Genomic DNA, 8,693 nt, shown 5'->3' with positions numbered 1-8,693 from the left:
GGGTCAAAAAACATTCGGACGGATGCTCTTTCTCGGATTCCCATACCTGGAGTGTCAACAGAACATACCCCTGAGAGAATTTTTCCTCAAAACAAATTCATCAGTCAACTATCTACTTTTCTTCAGAAGGTCAAGGAAGCCACCGCTCTTATGTCCACTAACCCCATGATCAAGTCCAGAGACATTATTCACAAACGTGATGGCTTATTGTTTCTTAACCACCGTCTGTATCTTCCTGATTCAGCCTCACGCAGACGCGCCCTCAAGTGGTGTCATGACGATCCTTTGGCCGGTCACCGAGGGGTTTGTAATACCACGGAACTGCTCAAGAGACAGTTCTGGTGGTCTGGTTTGCAAGCAGACGTAAACCGATATGTGGAATCTTGTCCAGTCTGCAATCAGGTTAAATTCAACAACCAAAGACCCGTCGGTATGCTCCAACAGGATTCTCCACCAGCAAGACCATGGAGCGTCATCAGCACTGATTTTATCGTGAAACTGCCGAAATCTGAAGGTTGCACATGTATTATTGGTACTGTAGACACTTTCACCAAATTAGCTCACTTCTCTCCTCTTCCTGGTATTCCTTCTGCTGTTGAGATGGCTACCGTTTTCACCAAGGACGTATTCCGGCTACATGGGATACCTGAGAAGATAATCTCTGACAGTGGTAGTCAATTCACATCACACTTCTGGAGATCCTTCTGTGACAAGGTGGGCATCGAAAGGGCTCTGTCTCCGGGCTTTCATCCCCAAACCAACGGGCAAACCGAATGACTAAATGCATCATTGGAACAATATCTTCGTTGTTACATAAACCAGCAACAAGACAACTGGGTCGCCTTGCTACCTCTGGCCGAATTCACTTATAGCAATGCTAGACACAGTGCCACTAGACTCAGTCCATTCTTCTGTACCTACGGTTACCATCCCAAATTCCTAATGTCTAAGAACAACCAAGCCTCCCAAGTACCTTCGGTAGACGCCATACTCTCTAACATAAACGAAGCTCACAAGACAGCAAAGGCAGGATTGGTAGACAGTCAGGTCTGGTATTGCTCTCAGCTAAGCAGCATCGACAACCCTCTCTGATGTGGGATAAGGGTTCCAAGGTTTGGCTTTCCACCAAATATCTACCTCGGTGGTTAAGGCCTTCAAAACTGTCTCCAAGGTTCTTGGGCCCCTTCACAGTGCAAGAACGCATTAACCCTGTGGCCTACCGCATTCAGCTACCCAATCACATGAAACGCATACACCCTGTGTTTCATTCTTCTCTGCTCAAACTCTACCAAGCAGATCCCGATGACTGCCCAAAACCCAAAAACCGATCGTCAACGGATGACACACCAAAAGTGTACGGAGTATCCTGTATCATGGACTCCAGGTACAGGAGGGGATGACTGGAATACCTAGTACATTGGAAGGGATATTCTCATACAAAAGACTTTTGGGAACCTGTCTCACACCTCCATGCTCCCAGACTTGTTTGGGGATTTTATATGAGACACCCCGGCAAGCCGGAAGGGCCCCCCCTAAGAAGGGGCATACTGTCACACACCTACAGGTGGGTCGTTTGTGGGGATCTTAGCGTTTACTTTGACGCTAACCACTGTTCTCAACCGTTCGTGGTTCTTTGTCCCCTTTCTATGTTTTCTACCGGGGCTCTATTCGGGTTCTACCTAGTCTGTCTTTTGTTTCCTCTATCCCTATTTCTTCGCGTCACTTCCTGGGCTCGGAGCGTTGCAACCCACTTGCTTTCGGCTCCGGGTCTATACACTAGTTTTTGCTATCCTTTGCGAATACTCTGAGGTCTTGCCCTCGTGCGCTTCTTCAATGTGTTTCTATCCTGCCTTGGCCATTTGATTCCTTTCCGCTCCGCCTGTCTGTGGCCTAGGTTTCTGACTCCTCCCCCTTTTCTCCCTTTTCTTCGCTCCAGTTTCTCACGTTCTTTCTCTCGCTATCCTGTTTTCTTTCTTTTCTTCTTGCCCCCCCCCCCCTCACCCCTTACCTTTCCATTTCTTAGCTCCTTCTGTCTTCGGTTTAGCTGCTGGCTACGGTTCCTGTTATCTTCCGGTTCAGCTGTTCCAACTTCTGCTCGTCCTTCACTAATGTGCCGGACCCTTTCTTCTGGTCAGACTGCTCCAACTCCTGCTCGTCCTTCACTAAGGTGCCGGACCCTTTCTTCCAGCCAGACTTCTCCCAATTCTGCCCGTCCGTCACTAAAGTGCCGGATTCACTTCTCTCCAAAGCTTCTTCTATACATCGGACCTATTCTTCAGCCATTGTTTGGAGAAACCTACCTGGCCATCTCAAGCCGGAACGCATAAGTCAAGATTACCATATTGGAGAAGACGCAATTGGAATACTCCAGAGAGGTTTTTTCAGCCTTTGCTTTTTCCTCTCTTTGGCGCTCCCGGGAAGGGGTCCTCTGGCTCTCTTTCAATTTAAGGCAGCCGAGTGGCTTCTATCCGGGGGAGGGCTTACCTCTACCAAAAAAAAGGACAAAAGGAACGGAAGAAGAAAAGGCATCTACATTATTCTTCCTCAGAAGACACAGGTGAGGAAGTGTTACATATCGGCCCAGTCCTGCAGTGCCTCCCTTTTCTGGTGGCTACATACAGGGGCAAGCGCGTTCCAGAACTTCGTTGTGGCTTCGGTATCGGTTGCCATGGCGCCTGGCCGTGCAGCAGAGGACGCTGCATCAGCTGAGATGTCCCGTGCACAGAGAACGCGTAAGGAGGCCCCGTCCCCCAGCACCGTAAAAGCCGAAGCGACTCAGCGGCTTGTTGCTGCTAATTGTGGCGTTACGTTCCTTCGGTTCCATCCCGCTCCGGTGCTTATTCCTTTTTTCCTCTTGATTACTTGACTTCCTGGCGCTTCGACCCACCTTTATCTACTTGGATTGTCACTGCCTTTTCCTCCAGCCTGAACTCTGTTGCTGACTTCGGACTGTCCTTGGATTGCATTTGCTTTTTCCTCCAGCCTGATCCGTGAACCCTGCTGCCGACCTCGGACTGTCCTTGGATTTCTACCTTGCCTTTGCCCTGTCTGGTGAGATTACTCCTTCTTGCCACTCTATGCAATTTGAGTGACCTTTCAAACGCGGATTGCCACGCTGCACATTACAGAGTGCCCCGACAACTTGGCCTGTGTTTGAGCAATTAAGGTAAAGCTGGTCCAATTCTCCTGTATTGTTCATTACCTGAAACTGCATCAGTCCTTCTCATACGTGCAGATCCCTGGAACAATCTCATTCATTTACTGCCTTCTCTACCCTAACCGAGTGCATAGAAGTGACGCTTTCCAGTGTATGCACCAACCCGTCACTAGTGCGACCCTCGTGCCGCCCCGGTATACTCTTCCTTACTAACCTTCCCATTTGTAGTTTTGTACCTGCCATTGTACTCCTTTCAACTGGTACCCCATTTTTCCTTAGGAATCCCACATATCAGGTCTGCTGGGTGTTGTATCAGTTATAGTGAGGTTGCGGTTATCAATTGTGCATACTCATAGGGCCTCATTACACGGAAGGCGGTAAGGGTTAATGGTCACCGATAATGGTACCGGTGACCGCTAACCCTTACCGCCTTACTACGAGGTCCCTTCGCGGGTAGGTACTTTAACGCCTGCTATTTAGCAAGCGTTAAAAACCAACCCGCAAAGGGACCAGGGTGCTAATTACGGTACCGCAATTTGCGGCACCGTAATTAGCGCCTTCCCCATTCCCATAGAGCCCTATGGGGCAAAAATGGGAATGGGGAAGGGCAATGGGGGAAGGGGGAATTACCGCCCCGCCAACCTTGGAAAAGGGCGGTAATTCCCCTTTCCACCAAGGCGGTGCCGGTATTTTACCAGCGTGGACCAAGGTGCTAATAGCACCTTGGTCCTCGGCCTACCGTGTAATGAGGCCCATAGTCTTGGGTTCTCTTGTAGGTTGATCATTTAAGGTCCAACACCACCTCAACCATTGTCTAGGTACTTAGAGGAATATCTGATTGTCTGGTTAATTCCATATTGCCTTATTGCTTGTAATCATACTGTGTTTTCTTTGCAGCATTGGTTATTGGCGGTGTGTGTTTTCCCCGCTCTTTTAGGCGATAGACATATCTGCTGGTTTTTACTCAAATGGCAGAGGGGTACATCGTAGAAAAGAGCCCCTCTTAGAGGAAGCCTGAATCACAGAATTCATGGGAGCTGGAATCCTGGAGGCTGTACCCGAACCTGTTAAATCCTACCTCCCTCTGCGAGGTCGTCTTACCTAAGCTCCAATCAGCATACGGAGCAGTAAGTAACAGGAGGAAGGGGAATTCGTATTTACCGACGATCCAGAAGAAATAAACACAGTATACCCTAGTTGTGACACGGATGCCCTGTCCCGTATAGGGGTAGATGATGAACGCACAAACCCCGACCCAGTGCCCATCATTCCTGGAGGAAGAATCCTAGGAATAACAACATCTCTAACACTAGATGACATCCAGGAGGAAATCGCACATCTCGTTGATAATAACATTCTGCAGGATTGGCCAACCAAAAGTATTCACCACTCAGTTTCAAACCATCTACCTTATTTTCACGGACGTCTCTATCTGCCTGGCAAAGAACTTCAGGAAAAGGTCATCTCAAATTACCACGAATCATTGGTAGAAGGACATCCTGGAATTGCTAAAACCGAAGCCAAGATCAAGCGGCAATTTTGGTGGCCAACATGGCGTAAGGACATCAAGCATTTCATACTGTCTTTTGGAGTCTGTGCACAAAACAAGGCCCATAAGAAGAGAGCACCAGGGCTACTGCAACCACTGGAGATTCCGCCTACACCTTGGCATACATTATCTCATGATTGTATTACAGATTTTCCTCCTTGTAATGGATTCAACACCATTTTAGTGGTGGTGGACTTATTTTCCAAAATGGCCCATTTCATCCCATTGAAAGGCTTACCCTCAGCTTCAATCCTGGCTAAGGAATTCCTAGAACAGATAGTCCGAATACACGGATTTCCTTCCATCCTGATTTCAGACCGTGGCAGTCAATTCATCTCATGCTTCTGGAAAAAGAGTTGTGAGTTAGCTCAAATCGATGTAAGACTTTCCACCAGCCACCATCCCCTAACCGATGGTCAGACCGAGAGGACCAACCAAACTTTGGAGCAATACCTAAGATGTATGTTACACCAAACCGAAAGCAGCTGGAAAGATGTTTTGTGGATAACCGAGTATGCCTATAACAATTCTTTACATCCCAGCACGGGGCAGAGTCCTTTCTATACAATATACGGGATGCACCCGCGAACCTCCAATCTTGACCCGCCTCAACTTCTAGAAATGCCAGCTGTAAGGAGTTTGCACACTACCATCACTCAAGCCTTTAAACGGGCAACAAACCATCTGAGACAAGCTAAAGAAAGATACAAGAAATCAGCAGACGTTCATAGAAGTGAAGCCCCAAGGTACCAAGTTGGGGATGAATTCTGGCTGGCTTCAAAACATATACCAGTAAAGGGAACCCGTACCTTCAACCTCAGATATTTAGGTCCATACACCACCAAGGCCATCATTAATCCGGTAGCTGTGAAATTGGACTTGCCTCCACACATGCGGATTCACCCCGTGTTTCGCGTCTCACTTTTGAAACCAGTGCAACCAGGAACCCGAGTATTGAAACCACCAAAACCAACACTGGTTTAAGGAGAACCTGAATTTGAGGTTAAGGATATTCTAGACTCAAAATTCATCAAATCAAAACTATTTTACTTAATAGGCTGGAAAGGATATGGACCGCAAGAAAGATTTTTGGAACGTAGTGATCACATACATGCTCCTCCGTTGTTAAAAAGATTCCATCGTAATCATTCCGAGCAAACCAGGACCAATGGGAGAATCCTCCGTTAGGGGAGACTTGGGGGGAGTGCTGTCATGGTACAAACTCCCAAACCTCTGGAGCTTATGGGCCTACCCCAGTCACTGGCACCCTTAGGGGCCTATCAAGCCCCAAAAGTGTGTCCTAGGATTTCCTGGACTCAGTCCAGGCGCCGTTGGCACCAGGCTCATAACATGTGCTAATTGCATGGGACTACATTCACAGCCTAATAGGTCTGAGCCTGTCTGTATACCCTGGGTGTGGCTGAGGGACTACTTAACCTGAGATTGCAGGGTGTGGCTGAGGGACTATTTTACCTGGAACTACTTACAAGGCTATTTAAGCCACACCCTACAGGCAGAACACGCTTCGCGTTATTCTGCACTCCTGCAGCGTAACGCTCACTGTGTCTGCTCAATACTCGAACTTCTACAGCCACGCCCGTCCTGAGATCCCGATCCAGTGGCACCTGGGAGAAGGAAAAGAAGAAAACAGGAGTTAGTACAGCAACAAAGGCCTTACCTGCAGTATTCCATCCAATCGGCCACGCCTTCAGCTGCTCTCCGGGCCGCCGCACCTGCAGAGAAGAAGGTATCTGCACAGACACCCAATATTCACCCGGGGTCTGCATTCTTCAGGAATTCCATTGAAGCGGTTCTTCCCATCGCAGACATCATTCGTGAGGCTACGTGCTACGCCAGTGCAGACATCATTCGTGCGGCTACGTGCTACGCCCCCATGGAGACCAGGTGAGCGTGACAGAAAATGGGTTCAACGCCATCAAAGTAGAGCTTGACAATGCAAAACCACTACATGTTGGATTTGCTAACAGCCATAGAAGGAGGAATGTGGAAAAAGTTGGGAAACAGCTGCTGCACTTTTGTACCCCCGGAGGATGCTGAGAATATGTCACTATCCCACGTCATCGAGGCGGTGCACAATCTATGTGTTCAAATGTGTTCAACCATGATATCCTCTGCAACCAACTCAAAAATGATGCCAACTTCTCCCCTTAAGCCATAGACCGGATCGCGCCCTGCTTTAAAGGGTCAATTATGAGGGTCTTCTCAGACTCTGCATGTGCTGCAGCCACTACCATACACTGTGGAGTTCCGCAGGGCTCGTGCACTGCACCTACCCTATATAACATCTTCACTCTCCCACTCTTCAATGACTTGGATCATTGCGGCATAGCCTACACAAACTATGCCAATGACACTCAAGTCTTACTCCCACTAAACGGCTCCTACGAATAAGACTTTGCTGCCTTAACCAACATCTACGCAGCCATCCAGACTTGGATGGCAGCAAATGGTCTTTGTCTCAATGGAGATAAAACAGAGATCCTATTGGTAGGCACCAAAGAGACGCTCAATAAACTCTCCCCACCATACAGTACCTTTAACATTGTCGATACACCTGCCACAGTATCAATATCAGTCAAAACACTAGGGGTATTCCTCGACTCCTCCTTGTCCAAGACACGCCACATCAGTGCCGTAGCCTCCTCGGCTGCACTCATCACTAAAATTATCAACGTGGTCAAACCCGTCTTATAAACCAAAAACTGCCTCGCAGTTGCCAGGGTCACAGTCGGCACCACACTCGACTACTTTAATACCCTCTTTCTGGGCACTTCATCCAAAAACCTTAATAAGCTACAAGTCACACAAAACAACGCCCTCAGGGCAGCACTGATCACCCCTACAAGGGAGCACATCTCGCAGGCTAGGAGAGATGCGCACTACTGCCAGTCAAAGAGGGCATCCTTTTCAAAACCATGGCCATCACACACAAGTGCCTTTCATGCAATGCCCCCTTATCTATCAGAAAGGATCACCCCATGACATCATCCAGACTCACTAGATCACACCTCGCCAATCAGATCTATGTCCCATCCTTCAAAAGATCCAAAGCAGGAGGCTCCAGCTTCCAACACCTAGCTCCAAAAAACTGAAACGCCCTTCCCACAGCACTAAAAAATGAAACATCCTACACAGTCTTCCGCAAAGTACTGAAAACCAAACTCTTCAATTAACTATGTCTGCTGACTCCCCGCCACCTGTTTGTAACCTGCAACATTTGACCCCTCTTTGTTACCCTGTTCCACTGTAACCAAGGTACCTGTACTATCCTTTCTCCTGTCACTACATTTGACCCGTCTTTGTTACCCTGATCCACTGTAACCAAGGAACCTGTACGGTCCTTTCTCCTCTGTCACTATTGTCTGCATTGTCATGTAACTGCACCTATCACAACCAACCAAGTATTCTGTAACAGCGCCACAATGCCCTAGTGCTGCTGTGCGGTTTATACATTTAAATAAATAAAATAAATAAATAAGTTAAGAAAGAAGGTGGAGTTCAGAACACGGTTTGGCTATTGCTTGCCTTTGAGTGGGCCCCGTCATGGCTGGGGGCAGCAGTAAAAATACTTGTGTCTGTTATATTCTTCTTGGTCCTCTTCTGCACGTGCCAATTGGGTCTCCGATGTTGTGTCAATATGGTCCCTAATAGTGCAAAGATGATGGTATCAATTTGGGGATCTAAAACACCTTGCCATACAATAAACAGTGAAACTCAAACTAATATTTCTGGGGTGGTAGAAATGTCGGGTGGGGATGAGTTTGTTACTGTAGAAGAAACAAAAGGAGGGAATGTTGGGAAGGATCTAGTGTCTTCCCGCACTCCCAAGCTCTTTAGAATTAGGCAAGACTTCTTTTTTTGACTTCTTTTAGGCACTACAAGGAACCAGGATGAAGGGTGAGGGGGGGGGGGGAAAGCTCTCGCATGCAAATATAATCATATACACAGACATGGGCAGGCACTAAA

The sequence above is a fragment of the Ambystoma mexicanum genome, chromosome 11, assembly GCF_040938575.1.
Source record: "Ambystoma mexicanum isolate Mex_15411 chromosome 11, UKY_AmexF1_1, whole genome shotgun sequence".
In the NCBI taxonomy this organism is placed as follows: domain Eukaryota; kingdom Metazoa; phylum Chordata; class Amphibia; order Caudata; family Ambystomatidae; genus Ambystoma; species Ambystoma mexicanum.
This window is presented reverse-complemented; position numbering follows the sequence as displayed.